This window comes from Thermobia domestica, chromosome 9, assembly GCF_964235325.1.
Source record: "Thermobia domestica chromosome 9, izTheDome1.hap1.1, whole genome shotgun sequence".
Lineage (NCBI taxonomy): Eukaryota > Metazoa > Arthropoda > Insecta > Zygentoma > Lepismatidae > Thermobia > Thermobia domestica.
In genome coordinates, this window is record NC_137462.1 from 149023675 (window position 1) to 149042574 (window position 18900).

An 18900-nucleotide genomic window follows, 5' to 3' on the forward strand; every position below is an offset into this window, starting at 1 on the left:
GAGGTAGCTTTCTGTTTCTTGCTTACGAACAATACAAGTTATCTTATGCAAAACTAATGCAAAGAAACTAGTGAGTCGTCAGAAGACAGAAATACATCTTGAGGGGTGCTAATAACTATAGGCTCCTGCTGTTACTAACTGAACCTAAATTCTATAAGAAACACTTCTAAATTCTATAAGACCGGTAAACTTATATGTCCAGTACGAATCTTAGTCCACAACAGGAGTCAAACCGACGGAAAACAATGCTTATTTTTTTCAAGGAGCGGTGTGTATTTCGTGTTGTCAAGATTTTAAATTCCTTATTTCGCACAAAGTTTATAAAGATATCTTAAAAGACTATCCTGCTATTTTTCTGTGACAATTCCGTGTTAATATCGCAAGGTTTACGTGTAGTTGCCACTTTCATTCTCGTGTTCTTCTGACGTCAATCTTCTATCTTCTTTACCCAGACGTTGCTCATTGTCAATATGATTGGTCGAAAGTGACGCCCAATCAGCTTCAATTTATGATCTCATTCTAATTAGTTCATTACCTGAGTTTGCACTCAGGCCCTGATTGGTTCTTTTGTTCTCCTTCCTGTTCCAATCAATGAAATGCATGTTCGTTTGAGCCGGAGTCTGTCTTAAGGTTGTTGTCTTCCCCTAATAGGGGGTCAATTGCAATGTTGCCTTTCCCTAATATTGCAATAACTTCCTTGACTTTTCTCTCCCAGTTTCCTGAACACTTTGCTAGTAAAATGGTTTCTGAGGAAAAGAACGCATGTCCTGTTCTCCAATCCCTATTTTTCTACGACGATCTTTAATATCTAGGTATAATCAGAAAGTTTTGTAATGCAAGTTTCTATAGTGCATCCAGTCTGTTCAATATAAACTTTGCCACATTCACATGTAGTTTCCTCGTGGCTATGCGGTTAACTTACTCGCCTTTAGCGTGGGTGACCCGGCTTAGATTCTCGGCTGCAGTTCATGTGGTTCGGACCCCACGTTACGCTGTAGGTGCATGTTTCATATAGCTTCGTTGCTGAAAAGGGCGCTAACATAAAATCAAATCAAATCAACCACATTCACATAGAATACGATACACTCCCGGTGTTCTAAGCTCAAATTCATCTCCAACTGGGCGTAGCAGAATCCTGAGAGTGACAGGAGATTTATAAATAGTTTCAATCCCGTGTGTTGTTAAGATTCTAATTAGCTTTCTTGACATGTAGCCAGTGTGTGGAAGACAGGCAGTTGATTTTCGATTTTCTTTTTCTGATGGTCTGGGAAGATGTAGCCTGTTAGCGGCACAATCTGGACCTGAGTACATATTCCGACCACAAAACAACCAGAATGGGGCCATAGATTGACGCTGATTGGTAGTCTCTATCAAATTATAACATTCCGTCTTTTCCTTTTGCAAGCAATTATGTAAGTATTCGTTCTATTTGGTTCCGTATATTATGCAGATGAGATTAGTGTAGTCAGATCTGGGAAGTTCACGTTCAGTTTACTGGTTGTTAGGCCTCGAACTACAGTATTTAACAGGACAGCAGGAAATAGTCCGTTCTTATAGTAGAAGTCATTATGAGGCTCTTGCTCTTTAATTTCAATATCCTGTGCATTTATTTCAACTCTGTAGTCACGTCAATAAATTGCATTATATTAAAACTATATCTTTGTTTAACTTCAAACATAAAACTAAGAAAACAATCTTACCATATCTTTGTTCTTGATTGCTGCATAATATGAGGCCATATTTCAAAAGAAGAAGGCCTGAAATGAACACATATATATAAGACAATATATACACAGAGTGACCCAAAAGTAGGTATACAGTCCCCTACTGATCGGTCATGACATTTCATATCATGTACTTATTGTTATCCATACAGGAATTGACTTAGTTTCTTCCTTATCTGTTTTTAATTTATTTTCGAATAACCTTAAGCTCAGAACAAGACAAAGCAAATAAATTCATTATCTTAATAAATTAAAGTATCATACTTGATCGATGCTGGTGTGTATACCTACTTCTTGGGCGACAACGTATAACATATATATATAATGTAATAAAAAAAAATCAAAATATTCTGTTGGTACATTAACGAAAGTCGAAAGAGTTTTCCATGTAGTATTCTTTACAGATCTTGGTCGCCTACCTTTCTTTGGCCGAGTGACATGTTTACTTAGGATCCAAGTATTAGAACATGACTTTCTATACCACGACGGGTAGTCGACATTTTTGTTTGAAGAAGATCGTGCGTATGTTAGCTTTGGTAAAGTCTAAATTTAAATAATTATTTTACTTTGACATTTATGAAAATTTTCACTGAAATTTTAGGATGATTATAGACTACATAAACTGTCACGTAATCTATAAAGCGTTGAATTAGTGGATCTGAAGTAATGTATTCGAGTGATCTGAGGCATTAGGCTGTCGACCGTGATTCGAAACCATTGGGGGTTCCAATCCTTTTGAAGTGGCTTCGAAGTTTCTGTGTTTGTATTCCTGTCATGCTGGATTATATAAGGTAACTGCAGGTATACGCCAGTGCAGCTAAATACGCCAAGTGTTCAGCACTGGGGCCTTTCTAACCAAATCCACTGACTTCGCCTCAAATATGTGTCACGATCTTGGACAAGTTCGATTTGACGAATACTCCACGAGACAGCGCTGAGACTGCCACGTTGTGCAGTGTTGTTTGCTTCCGGAAGGTTCCGTTGAAGGGCATTATTATTTCAATAGAGGTTAGTACTGTGCTAAACAGAACATTACCGATTATTTATAGCAATATACGACTTATTTCGTGTCCATCTAGGAATACCTTCTTTTGTAAATCTAATTTCAATATTGGCAATTTCATGGCCACTAAATCAATACCAAGCATGGTGCAGCGAAATACGCCAGGACTGACTGCATATGACAAATATGTTTTCATTTGTTCCACATGTCCGATGTAATATCGGTGTAGTTTCTATTTTTGTAAGTCACAGGACAGTGACACTGTTTGTTCATCTTCTTTAGTTTGTTTATCTGAACTAAAACGTTTCAGTATGGAACTTCATTTCAACTTTGGAGATTATCTTTTTAACATTTTATGTTTTTATCTTCATCTTGCACTTTGTTTATTCTTGTTTTCATTCTCCAGCCATTTTGTGTAGTAATATTTGAGTTCGTCTACAGACAATGTAAACGGTTGCAAGATTTATTACACGTTTCCAGTAGTATCCTAGACATGTCGTAATTACCTACACGTGTTGATAAATACGTCACTTTGTAACACTTCTTTTTCCTTTACCTTGGGTACAATATAGAAGTGTGTCGCATCATTGTCACCTTTTTTCTGCAAGCGGAAAAGGCTACTCTGCAATGCACATGTCTTGTTTCTTATGTTTCATGAAAATTGAGGCCATAAAATATCCAACGCCCTTAACATTGCGTATTTATCTGCCCCTCCCTAAGGATTCAGAATCGAGATTAATTAAAATACATTTAAGTGAAGAAGAGCCGCAACTGGGGCATACGGGTAGTTTAAAAAATTTTAAAAAAGATTAGTCACTCACTTCTGTGTAGTGATAGACACGAGACGAGAATAAGATTATTATAAGAATAAGAATGTTAATAAATCATTTACATATTTTATTTCAATTGTTGACCGTTATATAATTTTTAATTTTTAATACGTATAACAATAAGATATAGTTTACCGTTTCATTTTAAAATTTTATCTATCTATGTATATATATCTATTTTATTAAAGAAGTTTTGCACCGAATAACTCTCAAAACAGGCGACACTCGAGCTTCAGCCTTTCTTATACAGAGATTAAGTATGGCTGTGCAAAGAGGGAACGTAGCAGCGATGCTAGGAACGCTTCCACCGGGAAAGGCACTGGAAGAAATCTTCCTTCTGTAACCACCCTCCAGGGGCGGCGATTAGGGGGGCAAGAGGGGGCAGTTGCCCCCCCACTTTTTTGAGGTAAAGACCTAATTTATATAGTTTCATTCGGAAATGTAAACAGGGTGTCCATACAATTTGGAGAAAAGATCTCTGACTTTTCCCTGACTTTCCATGACGAAAGTTCCAGATTTCCCTGACCCCTGAATAACTTAAAAATATAGAAGAAAAGAAGAAACCCACCCACACTCCCGATAGTTGGCCTTGTTCTCTTCCGCTTCTCTTTCTTTCTTTTTTCAATTTTCTTTCCAGAGGAATGTAAATTTACAAACATGTGCATTAGGCCGATATTGATTAGGCCTACATATTACACAAAATGTAAAGTTACAAACGAAAGTGTGTAGTGTACAGAGTACTGAAGATATGAAAAATATACACATTTTATGCTTACACATTATAATAACAATTACACAGCATTATAATATTACTTATAGTAATAAAGAGTGCATACATGTTTTACTGATTATTAAAACACACACACACACACTATATATATATATATATATATATATATATATATATATATATAACACACACATTACTTTTGCTGGTGCAGTTGTTAAATGCAACCCATTTAGAAATTTGTTTTCATTCTTTCTCGCATAGTTTAATTCTCATTGATCTGAATATCCTTCTTGTTGTCTCCGCAGTTTAATTTTCTTCTCTTCTTCCTCCAGCTCCTTTAGTTGTTGCTGAATCTTCCGTTTCTCTCTCCTTTTCTCGTCTTCAGCATTTATTTCTCTTTTGTTTGTTTTCCAAATACACCTGATATTGTCTCATTGAACTTCTCAATGAATTTATCATACTTCTTGTAATTATTAATCCTGATTATTCACTTATTCTCATCACAGAATCATATATGATCCGTGAAGCTACCAGAGATTCTTCTTCTAAGTTCTCAACAATGAGAATTTTCTTTATTGTGAGATCACTTTCAAAAAATACGTTTCCGTGAAAGAAGATAAAACACAATTTCATAACTGACCATAAGCCAACGAAGTTCTCCCCACTTCCTAAGACTAAGTAAAAAAACTCATGAAGTCCAATACCATCTCTATCATTGGCTATGAATTCATTCGAGTGTTCCTCAAATTCTTCAGTCTAAGCTTTCACTGTGAGCTGGAGATAATATTTCTTTGCGTTCTCAGCCACTTCTCCAGATATCCTCTTGACACCATGCAATTCTTCTAGAACAGCGTCTACCCTTTTGAGCAAATATGCCAGGATGCAGTTAGATGTGTTTTTCGCAGAAAATTAGTTTCAACAACTATATCAGAGAAAACTGACTCCCTCAATATAATCATTGAGAACACCACATTTTGCATCCAGTAACAGTAAAGAAATCAACTCTATTTCATAAATTCAGTAATTGAACAATGGACCTAAATCCTTTTTTTCCCCTGACTTTCCCTGACCGATCTGCCATTTCCCTGATTTCACCTGATACATTTTTACTTCCCTGACCTTTCCCTGACTTTCACTTATTTTCCAGAATGTGAACACCCTGGTAAAGGTTTTGTATGTATTACTGTTTCATACAAAAAAAAAAAAAAAAAAAAAAATGGTGCCATATGATATTTATCGTTGCGTGAGTACGTATTGGTTTTTTTGTCTTCCCTGGAGTTAAGAAAGCTACACGAATTGCGTTTTAATTGCATATTTCTTTAAATGTTATAGCATATGCTTGCAGTACTTACTGTATTTTATTTTCTAATAGAAAAAACATTTATTTAATGGCATGTGTGGAATTAAAAGTATAAGTTGTTCATTAATTCCCAGTTTCAATATAACTTCTGCAAACCAAGCCTCATTATTCATTACCATGATTAATATTATCCCTTCTATTTGTTTGTTTTGCAAATTTATTAAATAATCTGATCACACAATTTTCCAGACAGAATTTTAAAATGTTCATGAGCAAGAACTCAAATCTCTTCTTACACTTTCGTTGTTTAAGAGTATAAATGACTAGTACCTACCTGTATCGCTCTTATGAACTTACTTAATAAAATAGAAATACGATATACGGTATTTTAAGTGAAAAAGATAGTGTCCTATTAGTTATACAACCTTTCATCAAACAGTGTTAGAAACAGCCAGGAAATCTAGCATTGGTATACAATTGTTCAGATCATGTCTTGCCCCCCCCCCCCACTTTTAACATCCAAACGCCGCCACTGCCACCCTAATCTCACCAAACTCTCGCAATTTCTGTTTATTATAACAATGTTTAATAGTTCAGACTATTACAATACTTAGTTGAAGTATTAAAATTGTTTATACATTTAAAAAACTAAAAAAAAAAAACTAAAATTTAGTATTGTGAAATTTAACAATGAGCAATTCTTAACAACTGATAATCCAGATAATTTGTTCAATAAGTTGACTAAACGTTCTAATGTACACAATCATTCCACATGTAATAAATTCAAACTTTCTGCTGTATAAAAAAAGAAAAGTATTATAATGTATATGCATTGAAAAGTACAGGATTCCAGGAAATAATGGCAAAGGAAAAAATAGCAAATGGAAAATATGACAAATAGAAAATGACAAAGGAAGAAATGGCAAACAGAAAATATGACAAACGAAAAAATGGCAAAATGGAAAATTCCAATAACTCCAATAAACTCTCCTTCATCTTACATTAACTTCTATAAATATTGGAGTGTAATATCAATTCCAATAAATAGGTAAGCTTTTCTATCTTTTCGTAAATATATATATGCAGAATGCTCATTTATTATGTAGCCAAAATCTGCAGTGAAATTCTTACACTCAAACAATAAAGGAAGTCCATATAAACATAGGGCGAAAAACGCGTTGTTTCAGTTATGAGATGCCGAATTCGAGAAAATTGTAACTTCGAGGCTGCCTAGCTCGAAAACTATGAGATATATCAAAGGAGATTAAAGAAATATTAGAGGAACTAATACACTCTCTATCTAAATACCTATAATTTAGAGTTGGATTGTACCGGCGCACATGATTTTAGAGAGAGAGGTGGAAGAGCAAGATCTATACCGCGGCTCCCTCTATAAAATCCGATGCGTCGATACGTCCCAACTCTGAAATATTTTTTTTTTTTTTTTTTTTTTAGATAGACAGTGTTCTAGTCTTCTCTAATATTTTTTAATCGCCTTTGATACCTCTCATAGTTTTCGAGCTAGGCAGCCTCAAATTTCAATTTTCTCGATTTCGGCATCTCATAACTTTGAAGCAAAGCGTTTTTCGCCCTATGTAATATGAACTTTTTTTATTGTTTAGGAGTGAGGATTTCACTAGTGGGTTTTGGCTACATAATAAATGAACACTATATATATATATATATAGTGTGGAACATTTTAGTGTTTCCACGGAAATATCTCGAAAACGGTTGAACATAAATGAACTGAACAAAAATTCAAATAGGAAATACCATGGGACAAGTCGAATGTGGATGTAGCGGTGACCCCAGGACCGCTTTTAAAGAGAGCCCGGTGCTTAACTTTAAAATATTTAATGGAAACATGGGGTGAGTGACACCTCGTTCGATAGATATTTAAAAACTAAAAAGCGATGTGGCAAAAGATTTGTCATATCTGTCACCGTATTCAAAATGGCCGCCAAGATATGTTACCTGTATCAAATAAACGTTCAGTACCACTAATATGAAAAAGGTTGAACATAAATTAACCAAACAGAAACTCAAATAGAAAAGCTATGGGGCAAATCGAATGATGTTGTCGCGATGCCCCGCAAGGCAGCCTTTCATGGGGGCCCAGGCCCAAATTAGAAATTTTAAACGAAAATATGGGTCAAGTGATACCTCGCTCGACAGATCTTCATACACTAAACAGCGTTGTGGCAAAAGATTGTCCATGTGGTCACCGTTTTTAAATGGCTGCCAAAACATGGTGCTGTATCAGATAAAACGTCCAGTACCACTAGTATGAAAACGGTTGAAGATAATAACGGATGAGTAGAATAAAACTCCTATGGAAAATCACAGATGGTATTTATCATTCCACTTCTCGAAAATGTTCCAACAGAGGAGAAGATGATTAGAGTAAAAGTGCCATAGTGCAAAGGAGTTAATCTAATTCCTAGAAAATCATCGTTCCAACTTCTTCCGTAAGTGGGTGAAGCGGAACGGAAAGGAATGGTGAAATTGCAAATGAGAATCTTAGTTTTTTTTTTTCAAATTGTATCTACACAAAAAAAAAAGTATCTGAAATGTGTTTTTATAAGAGATAGATGTCTGTAATAGAAACAAGTAGGTAAAATTCTTGTTAAATGGTACCTTCCATTTTCATTACAGACAATGATTTATGCAAAAATGAAACAACTACAATGCGAAACCAATTTGTCGAACAATGCAATTTTAGAACAATGTGTACAAACGTTGGTTTGGCTCAAAAGCCGTCTGTACAATATTGGTTCATTATAGTACCAGGCACTTGTACACCCAAGTGTTTCAGACAAACCATACCTATTGCAAGGAAAAGTGGGGTTCTCATTTGAGATTTTACCATTCATTCCCGCTTCTACGGAGGGAGATCGGAAAGATAATTTTCTAAGAATTAGATTTCCTCTTTAGCATTGTCACTTATACTTTAATAATATTTTTCTCCGTTGGATTATTCTCGAGGCGTGGAATGATAAATACCTTCTATGATTTCCTATACGAGTTTTATGCTGTTCATTTATATCCAACAATTTTCATATTAGTGGTACTGGACGTTTTATCTGATACAGGCGCCATGTCTTGGCGACCCATATGAAAAATCTTTTGCCACAACGCTGTTAATGTATGAAGATCTATCGAACGAGGTATCACTTGACCCATATTTTCGTTTAAAATTTCTAATTTGGGTCTGGGCCCCCATGAAAGGAGAAACTGGAGGGCACCGCGAAAACATCATTCGATTTGCCTCACAGCTTTCCTATTTAAGTTTTTGTTTGCTTAATTTATGTTCAACCGTTTTCATATTAGTGGTACTGGACGTTTATGTGATACAGGTACCATATCTCGGCGGCCTTTAGAATACGGTGATCGATATGACAAATCTTTTGCCACATCGCTTTTTAGTTTTTAATTATCTATCGAACGAGGTATCAATCATGTCATGTTTCCATTTAAAATTTTAAAGTTAGGCCCTGGGCCCCCTTGAAAAGCGGCCCTGGAGGCACTGCGACACCACCATTCGATTTGCCTCATGGTATTTCCTATTTGAGTTTTTGTTCAGTTCATTTATGTTCAACCGTTTTTGATATATTTCCGTGGAAAGATTAAAATGGGCCACCCTGTATATATACCATATAAAAGACAAAAATGTAGGCAAAATTTAATGGAATAGAGGTAAAAAAAAAAGTAGTTCATATTGGAACATCGTGGAGAAATGGCCGCACAACACTAAATAGTTTCAATGTTGTTACTTAGACTATTGGGAGCAGTGAAACATCATGTACTGTGGTGATGGGAACCCAACGGGAATTATCGGCGTTTCAGCACGAGATGATAGTTGATGTTAGAGAATAGGGCATTCAATTTTGAAAGTCGCCCGAAGTTTTCGCTTTATAGTGTAATGATTTGAGCATGAGTACCCCACTGCAGGCATTGAGACTCATGTGTGCCGAATGACCGCTACCAGCGAAGCCTTGGGAGACTCGTCCTGGAAAACAGACAAGCAACGGTTCGTAACAGTATGAATCTGTGCAGGACATCTCTGCAATGTGACTCAGAACTCAGAGTAGCTCATTTTAGTGTCAATGGAGTATCATAGCCACAGACCGATACGAGTGCCTCTAATAAATGCTGACTATCGGCAGTGACGACTTACGTGGAGTCAGAAACGCGTTGTTTGGATCTTAGTTGACTGACAACGAGCAGCCTGGGAACATGAGTCACGTTTCCAGTTGGTATGTTCGAAAGGTACAATCCGGTCGTGGCGCAGACCACGTGAGGATATTGTTCTGATCGCTCTGTAATGGTTTGGTGTGTATTAACATGACGTGGTTTGGATCCTTGCTTCTACTGATCCATTTAAACCGAGTATAGGCTGGCCGTCACTCTCTCTATCTGTTTGAAGAGCATCTTCAGCGTTTTATTGACTTCGTGTAAAGAATTCAACAATGGAGTTTCCAGTATGACAATGCATCATATCACCTTACCGCAATGGTCCGTAACTGATTTGGGATACATTCTGGCTATTTAAGGTATTTCAAACGCATGATTTGGTCTCTTAAATCTCCACATATGAATCCTATCAAGCATATGTGAAATATTATCAAACTTGCCATTCGTGTCCAGGCTCCTTCCTGTGGAATTACCACCGATTTGTTGACGGCAATCGAGGCTGCATGGCTGCGAATTCCTCCAGCAGATTACCAGTGGCTTGTCCCATCCATTCCACGTCGAGCTGCTGCACTTTATAGTGCTGGACGAGGTTCCACATTATCAGGTAGACATTTCATGACTTTTGACACTGTAGTGGATATGAAAGAATGAAAAATATTATTTATGAATGTGTTAAGTATCCAAACCCTGGCTAACAGTGTAGCAATCGTTTGTTTAGGACAAGGATTGCTGATCATTATTGGTATGCGTTGGAATAATTAACCTTCCAAAGCTCGATGAAATGGTACAACCACCACTGCACTTTTAGATCGCCAACTAGGTAACATTACAAAATGTTCATCTAATAATGTTTGATTCTTCACAATTATGTGACCGGTACGTACTCACGAATTTATTTCGGGAGGATTCCAATGTCCTAGGGGTCCAAATTCAATGTTAAGATTAATTATATAAAAATTTGTAAAAAAATCGTCCATAAAATTAGTCTAAAGTTACATAAAATTGGAAATTTTGGACGATTCGGACCGCCAGGACCCACGCCATGCGTACGTTCGTATCAAAAATATATGTTCATATATAAAAATGAAAGATTTATTGAATGTAGTTATTGTATTTAGAAAGGACATAAGAATTGTAACGAAATGTACGGTACCAATATTCCCAGAAGCTGGTAAATGCCTGTTTCGTAAAATATTCGTATTAGTCATTTTACGTACCAAAGAATTTTTGCCTAATTCAGGACAACGGCTAGAACGCATCCATTGCCATTCATTCCAGCTCAATTAAAAGCTTGAAGAAACCAATAATTTCGTATACCAACTACAGAACTTGCAGAACAGTGATGGCCTTATAGGGTTGTCTGGTGGGAGGGGAATTACCCCGAAACTACGAAATCCCTCCTTCCGAAGCATTTTTCCCATTAGAGTCATCCTCGGCTACCAGTATTTCTCAGTGTTGCTTTGGCCTCCCGTTTATTCAAACTTCCTCCGGGAAAAATCACCAATGTCTCAGAATACAACGAAACGTCGTAACACCAGTAGCACAGTGTACGAATTTCGGACAAATGCTAGGCCGGCGATATGGTCGACCTGTCTAGCATTCTCTTGTTGGCATAAATAGCGCTTCTTCCTGCCTCCGTGAACAGAGATACTGAATTCTCACGTATAACTCAGAGCTGTTGTATGGCACATTGCCACTTACCTGCCGATGTTGTTGTTATGTTTCCTCTTACTTTAAATACGGTAACTTCTACCACTTGCTCTACAATAATGCGGAAACTAAATTCAAATAACATGAATAATATAATCATCACCAACCTCACCTATACAAAGGAAAGTCGGGAAAATTTAGTATAGTGACAGGGAACGTCAGAAATATATTTCCTCCTATAATCTCCTCGAGGTTTGTGGGATTATTAATGCCGTCAACAATAGAAGTTATTTTTCAATAACAGGATATTGTTCTAGGCTAGAGCTCCCAAATATCTCGGTTTAGCCGGGGAAAAGGTCTCGAATTTACACAATATCTCCCCCTGTTCAGAGCGAATTGTTCGGAACTGTGAATTTCCATACTTTTTTTTTTGGAAACATTAATTAATATAATTCATGCAATAGCAATATTAAAAAAATATATTGATCACCGATATTCACCTAATAGGAAGAATAAACTTTTCGTCACTCATTTTAGTTGACCGTTGACCTATTATTTAGTTGATCAATTCTAATACTTCAGCAAAGATTAAATCAATAATATTGAATATAACGTGAATTTCATAGGGTGTCTTAGTTTCTAATTTCGAATCGAAATAAAAACTTACATTTGCATTTTTATACTTTCCAATTACACAACTGATGATCTGGTATGCTGTTTCACAATAATCAGCACCACTACCTGTTAAGAGAAAATCATGTTACATACGCAATACTAATATTCAGTGATTGATTCATTTATATTGAGCCGAATTTGAATGTGCCAATTATCTAAGAAATTCTATGTTTCCAATACCTGTTGTCGATCTGAAAACCACCTCTATTGACTTGCACAGATTCAGAATTTTCGTTGCTAGGGACTGCGTTGCAGATGGACCATATATATTTCATCCCACTCCTCTGTACACGCTTCCAACAGGCCGAAGACGGTGCGGGCTCGACGATGACATTGGGCCGCTTAAGAAATCCTAAAGTTGGCATCTTGAAACTTGACAGGGATATCAGAAAAGGAGATTATCGAAATTCCAGTTTCCTGTTTCATTGAGTGATAGAATTCGTGATGTTTTCGCCGTGTCGCTGGATATCTTGTTTTTGTGCATTCAACTTAGTTCATGTATAGTCCGTACAATAATAGGATTTTATACTGATATATTTCAGTCAGTACACAAGCCTTGAGAAAACAGCATTGAATTTGACATTTTGCTTTATCTTTCCGGAGAAACCGGCCACAATAAACCCATAGTAGAAGAACGTGTTTCGGATCTTGGCTTCAAGAGATCTATATGTAATGGCACAAACGACACCATAGTCTGTAAGTTAATCCACGTCTTATCAAGTATAACAAGTATAACAACAAACTTTCACTGATCACCTGCGAAATAACGTTCGCACAACCTACTGCATTTCCTTTTTCGCTCAGCCACATGTCGCGGTCTTAGGGCAAGCATACTACTCTTGCGAACAACCGTGATGCCTGAATTCGTGTGAATAGTGCTGTTGATTCCTGTGATGTGCGGAATTTGCTGGCCACTCTGTGTGGATATCTTCGAAAGTCGCCATATGCCGAACCACAGGAAATAATGACGGAGTCCTCTTCATGGGATGTCGGTTTCTAGCTGCTTACGTCGGTGTGGTGAGCCTAGATCTGTGTGCCACATATTTCTAAATAGTGCAATTCACACTGGCACGATCAACACAAAAATTACGCACTTGACTTCTAGGATGCAGGACTCCTTTAACTTTGCGTCGGAAAGGGCTGTAATGAATCTCTCTCTGAATCTGTTCAGTTTCGGGGACATCAAACGACGCTCAATGAGACCATTCTACTGCGTGACTAACAAAATAGTATTGCTTGCCTCGTGGCAAACTCACGGCGATGGGTTGCGCATTCGCTTCGCAGTTGCACATTGACTTTAACTCAATAAAAATGAACCAACCTTTTTATTTCATTCTTTAATATAATGAGTTGTCCACTCTTAACCCTTTTGAGCATCTACATCAGCTTATATAAGCTCATTGATTTGCAACTATGAATTATTTTTCTGCTTTGTTTGAAAGTAATTGCAATTTCAATTTTAATGCAGTTATTTCACAGATTTCTTTTTCCAATCTAGTTAAATGTCCCTTGCTTTAATAAACTTGCATTTTATGTATAAAAGTACCACTACACAAATTAAATTTGATCATTAAACATTAAAATTATTTTAAAATATTTTTTACGTATTTAAATAAATTTTATAAAAATATCAGTAAATTCAAACCATTAGAATACAAGTTAATTTTAAGAGAAAACTAATTAGTAATATACATCATTGCGTTAACAAGAACCAGAAAGAGACAGGCATTTGTTTCTTTTAATACAGAAGGTTGATCCTCCTATATATGTGCGATTTCAAACCTTCACCCCTTCTTATAGAATTGACCGATTCTAATGATTGAAACTCCAGGAGAAAGCTAAAGGTCTCTTGTATAGCGTACAATTTGCGTATGTGTAGTGTGTGTTTCATGGCTACCAAAGTGAACAGATTTAGGGAAGGCTACATCATAGCACTAGATTCAAGATCAGTACGGGGAATGTGAATGTGCATTATGGTTAACTAGTATCAAGAACATAGTCAACTGACATAAGCACCGCGACTTTCCAGGTATTCGTTCGCCTAGTACAAGGTGTAGAAAGTGATCGTGTATTGCAGTGACTACATCTGTAGCTCGGGATTTGCGTCGAATAGTCCTGCAGAAATATCCTCCTACACAACGTGTAGTGGGAAGTCTATTGGAAGTCGGTACAGTTAGCTCCGAACAACAACTTACATAGCAAATTAAAGCTCCAGACAGTGTTCAAAAGGCATGGATACATTCTTATTGCAGCTTATCAGAGAGACAAAGATCTACTGCAGACGTGTCTACAAAGTTTATCTATCCGGGGGGAAATGGAAGTTTGTTACCACACTCGATGAAGCATGGATTTATCTATCAGAATGTGGCAAAATTCAAGCCGTAAAGTACACCCCACGAAACGCAAGTTTCTCGAAGAAACTCCTGGTTGCTGCGGGACACTACTGGAAGGCAAGTTAACGATTCGGCGGTACCTAAAAACTGCAAAATTAACCCCGCGTTATATCAGCAACATATTTCCATACCAATTTAAACAGAAAATCTGTCTCGTTTGTGTGGTAATAATATAAATGAAGTCTGTTTGTATATGGATAAGACTACATTACATACACTCCGTTTCATGAACGTCAGATTTCTGCAATATACGACGGGAAAATGCGGCATCCAGGCTATTCTCTTTCAGAACATATCAGAGAATTCACTGGATGCCAGTTCCGTGAATTTTCATGGTTTTGGCTTATTGAAAAGAGGACTTGCATCTCGTCATGCCATCATTAGCTGTGGCCTCTGGAAAATCTGCCAGGAGGAGTGGCTCAAAATCCGTGTTCCTGTACTTCAACAGAACCACTTACAATGGAAGTTATGATACAGGACTATTGCAAAGACATGCTGTTTGCATCGAGCGTAACCTTTAGTTTTTCCTGAGATAGGTGAGACATCAAAATCAGACAGATATGGGCTGATCAATCTTCTGTATGTGAAGATATTGAAACCGTATTAGTCAAACATACTAAAATATACTTTCATTAAAAGAACTAGAATGCACAAAACAAGATAACTAGTTCTTGAAATATATTGATTTACAAAAATGATAAATATTATATATTTAAAATAATAGTATTCATCTAAAACTGGTGGATACGAGGATGCTGTTTGGAGTGTTCTGGTGTATTATGTGAAATCTGAGGTCGGATCGCTGGTCTTTAAACTTTTGTGATACATAACCACCGTGTCCATATGTTTTCTTCAGGCACAACTGCCAATTCCAGTTTTAAACTGTTTCACTTTAAACTGTTTAAACTTTCACTTCCATATGAATAATTAGAATTATTGAAGTTTAATTATTATTAAGAATTTAGTCTGCCCTTCAAATGCTTACACAATTTAATTGTTTTATATCTCGAGATTTATTCAAAACAATCTTGTCTTGTTGATTAATCATCTATAGCGTATGTTATCACCAAAGGACGCTAAGAAAAATAAATTCTTGATCTATAATTCAATATTGAACAACAGATTCATATATCTTGGATTTTCTGCTTTGTTTTCAGCAACATCAATATTCTAATCCAATTCAATTCCAAGCGATTGATTATAAATGACATAAATACGCTTGTAAAGTTATTTTACATTGCATACTACAAAAGTGAATCAGGAAAGTATTTTAAAAAACATTCAAAGACAGGATCAAATTATGAAAGATATCAACCTACTATAGTAGTCACATTGAGAAAGGATCTATTGGCCAGTAAAACTAAAATTGGTTATCTCTAGCATCCGTGCTAAGAAGCAAAATTATACATATATAAACAAGGATTCAAAAGACGATGTTGGTCTATAATTCCATTCTGTTGCTTTATTCCAGCTATATAATCAGAAAGCAGATGTTTCTCTTGGCGGCTCATTCACGATCAAGATTTCGCCGGAGCTTTGAGCTCCCTTGAACTGAACTCCTGGAATAAGTTCATAAAACTTGTAATGTTTTCAAAATTAAGAGAGCAGAGAGCTGTAAAGTGTTACTAAACGAACTACTATAATCTTGTCGTAATCTTGATTGTAACATGTCATGAAAATGCATGTTCTCCTCTCCCACTTTGATTCTTTTCTTCTGTTGCTCTTGGACAAATCAGTGATGAACATGGAGCAAAATCTCATTAGACCATATCGAAATTGGACAAATGTAAATAGAAGAAATTTGTATAAAATATGATGGCAAACTACTGTTGATCACTACTACATACTTAAGAAGCACAACAACAAACGTCAAAATATAATCTAGATACGTATAAGAAGATTTCAGAAATTTTTTATGGTTTCTGTATTGATTTGCCTGTGAGTGTGTATAAAGTTGTTCCTGATAACGTCATATTATTTTAAGCCACAAATAAAGTTTACAGGATATGATAGTGAATAGTTGATATTATAGTGAATATGATAGTGAACTTTATTTCTTTTCAAAAAGAGAATATGTTAGCAAAAAACAACACTAAGTTCGCGCTCGGAGTCTGGAAACCAATAAGGAATACCTATTTTGCTGGAAAATAAATATTAACCGGGATTCGAAAGAACGATCTTTGGATTTAGAATACCATGCATTACACCATATCAGACTGAGATCATATTGCGCACCGCGCAATATCATACTGAGATTGTTATAATTTGTTACTTCGTATTACTTACTTTAAAGTGCGGAGTAGAGTTAAACGTTGAAGATAAAGAGAGAACAGGAAAGACAAAAACATTATTACATTACCTGAATTGTAAAATATTGTATTGAATAATAACAGTAAAGTAAAACAGTGTGCGTCGTTTCATATGTTTACTATTGATTTGAGAAAGAACTAAGGAGAAAAGTGATAAAGTGCTAAACTAAAACGGAGGTTTAGTTTTTGATAATGTCTGCTTTTATATGACTGTAGCCTTTCGTTCAAGAATGTTACTTTCAAGCTATTCCAATGTGATCTTCCTAGACACAGGTAAGTAGAATACACTTCTGTCCAATAAATCTTGACGGAGATGCCATGGACTAGGGAAAAGGTGCTGAGCTTTAAATCATGGTGTTTGCCGTTCTAATCTTCCCTATAGGTGGGTTTAAAAAAACAGTTGAGAACGCTCCAAGAGCATTGCCAGAACGAACTTAAAAAGAATGGAGAGATGGAGCGGGAAGGATAACTGTCATTGTTCCTAGATATAAAAATACATCTTTTATCCGCACCTTCTTCTCTTTCTCGCAAAAGTTAGCAAAATATCATCTCTCTATGACTTACACTTCTAGAGATATGGCTGCTTAAATATTTAGAAATTCGAACTTTTATGGCCAATATCTGGGGAAGGGTGGCAAGTTGGCCAGTAGACAGTTAATCAATGGCCACCAGTTACCATTTGGTACCAAAATGTTTACCATCCTCTTAGGTATTGATCAACACCAATATGATATCTGCGTGACTTACGGTTCCCGAGATGGCTCCTTAAATCTTTTGACCAATATCACGGGAACGGTAAATCATAGAGAAATGAGATTAGTGTTAATCAATACCTAAGAGGATGGTGAACATTTTGGTACCAATATTAATTGGTGGCCACTCGCCAACTGGCCATTGACCAAACCAGTGGCCAGTTGGACAATGGTCTTCGGTTACTATTTGGTACCAAAATATTTACCATCCTTTTATATATTGATCAACACCTATATGAACTCTCTATGACCTACGATTTCCGAGATATGGCTCCTTAAATATCTGGAAATCTGCCATCTTTTGACCAACATCTCGGAAACGGTAAGAGTGACGCGAAAAATTTATTCACTTTCTCTGATAGTTTTTGATGCTCTATCAAATGCATGGTCCAAAATTGAAAAAATCGCAAATAACAGACAAACGGACACACAGACGTACAGAAATCAGTAACGAACGTTTTAAGTTCATTGGAAAGTTGAATTTTCTTGTTGAGTGTTACAGAATGCGCACAAGTTAATAACTTACTTTTATTTCCGCAAGAGTCAAGAACTTCAAAAACAACTTCTTGGGTTGCTTCATCTGATATTGCTTTCTCCACCACAGCTCTAGCTGCTGAACTCACGTATTTTCCATCCTGCATCTAAAAAAATACATAAGAAGACCAAATTAATCATCAAATGCACATTGTTTTGTTTTCTACAATATTTGATTTCGAGCGTAAATATTCAAAATATATATTGCACAAATGATTGATTCATTTTAGTTAACTACTCTCGCTACAAATAGCAGAAATATTTCCTGTAGTTTGAAACCTAAAGGATTTCGCTGGCGTATTTTTGAATAATTTTATAGTATCACATACACTATTGATAAAGAAATCTTTGGCTCGCATCTTGTTTCAGAAATTTATATTCTGGTAAATATACGTAGAAAATTGTAATATTTTAGCTCCAAACGAAGATTTCAATCAGCCAAAAAAGAAAATCAAGGTATACGAGGGATGTTCAATAATTATTGTCCCTGACATAATTAAAATACTTGAGCTGGTACGGATTATGGGGGATATTGTAGCCTAATGTCTTAGATGCCTATATGCTAAATTTGAGAACCATAACTGCTATATTAATATTGCTTTTGTCGTTTCAGGTGTGAGAGGTGGCACCTAGCTTGAAAAATGGAGAAAACCGAACAATAAGCTGTCATCAAGTACCTCCAGAAAAAGGGGTTAAGCCCAAAGGAGATTCATCAGGACATGGTTCAGTTTGTTGGGTGATGGGTCTCCTCCCTACGAGGTGGTAACGAACTGGTACCGCGACTTCCGTTGTAGCAGAGAAAGCTG

General features: G+C 36.3%; 1 long non-coding RNA gene across 1 annotated transcript; it reads right to left on the minus strand.

Moving 5' to 3' along the window:
• Window positions 1-1700: 1700 nt before the first annotated feature.
• On the minus strand, window positions 1701-18202 carry LOC145694177 (uncharacterized). The gene is made up of 3 exons (XR_014132950.1): window positions 18087-18202; window positions 12099-12172; window positions 1701-1757 (listed from the first exon to the last, which is right to left on the minus strand). It is a non-coding gene; the product is annotated as an uncharacterized LOC145694177 (long non-coding RNA).
• Window positions 18203-18900: the final 698 nt, after the last annotated feature.